A 1,383-nucleotide genomic window follows, 5' to 3' on the forward strand; every position below is an offset into this window, starting at 1 on the left:
GACCCTAAGGCCTCTAATCATTCGCTTTACCAGATAAGATTATTTTATGCAATATATAAATGCACCAGCTATCCTGAGGGAAACTTCGGAAGGAACCAGCTACTAGATGGTTCGATTGGTCTTTCGCCCCTATACTCAATTCTGACAATCGATTTGCACGTCAGAACTGTTTCGGTCTTCCATCAGGGTTTCCCCTGACTTCAACCTGATCAAGTATAGTTCACCATCTTTCGGGTCACAGCATATATGCTCAAGGTACGTTCCAGTTAGAGGTATAAATAATATAAATATTATTATACATAACTATATAGAGCGCCCCGGGATTGAATTAATAAACTATATAAAATAATTTAAAAACTAATCCCATTTGTATTGGTAGTCAAGTTAATTACGCCATTAGGTTTATAAAATAAATCCCAATGACTTGCATATATGTTAGACTCCTTGGTCCGTGTTTCAAGACGGGTCCCGAAGGTATCCTGAATCTTTCGCATTGTTAATCATACAAGTGCCTATAATAAATATAAATATCATAGATATAAATATCATTATATAATTTCGAAAAATTAACACACTGTATTTCATATCAATCTATCAGCACTTTATCAAATTTAATGACATTTATTCTATGTTATCAATGGGCAAGCCATAATAATTTGAATAAACTATAAGCCATATTTTATGATAAATTTTTGTATATGCTAATAGATTACAATGTCCTTATATGGGAAAAATGCACACTATTATTAATAATATTTATTAAATATTATAATTATAATGATGAATTTCCCATAATGGATATTCAGGTTCATCGGGCTTAACCTCTAAGCAGTTTCACGTACTATTTAACTCTCTATTCAGAGTTCTTTTCAACTTTCCCTCACGGTACTTGTTTACTATCGGTCTCATGGTTATATTTAGTTTTAGATGGAGTTTACCACCCACTTAGTGCTGCACTATCAAGCAACACGACTCTTTGGAAATCATCATCTAGTAATCATTAACGTTATACGGGCCTGGCACCCTCTATGGGTAAATGGCCTCATTTAAGAAGGACTTAAATCGTTAATTTCTCATACTAGAATATAGATGTTCCATACACTGCATCTCACATTTGCCATATAGACAAAGTGACTTAGTGCTGAACTGTTTTCTTTTCGCTCGCCGCTACTAAGAAAATCCTTGTTAGTTTCTTTTCCTCCCCTAATTAATATGCTTAAATTCAGGGGGTAGTCCCATATGAGTTGAGGTTGTATAAATATAAATATATTTTCATTTATTAGAAATGTGTTAAAATTTCTAATATATTTAATACATATAGTATATATATTTTATGTGAAATGAGAACACAACTACCCATTAAAATTCATTTAAAAGAAGAAA

The sequence above is a fragment of the Scaptodrosophila lebanonensis genome, unplaced genomic scaffold (genome assembly GCF_003285725.1).
Source record: "Scaptodrosophila lebanonensis strain 11010-0011.00,11010-0021.00 unplaced genomic scaffold, SlebRS2 tig00001463-arrow-arrow-pilon, whole genome shotgun sequence".
NCBI lineage: Eukaryota > Metazoa > Arthropoda > Insecta > Diptera > Drosophilidae > Scaptodrosophila > Scaptodrosophila lebanonensis.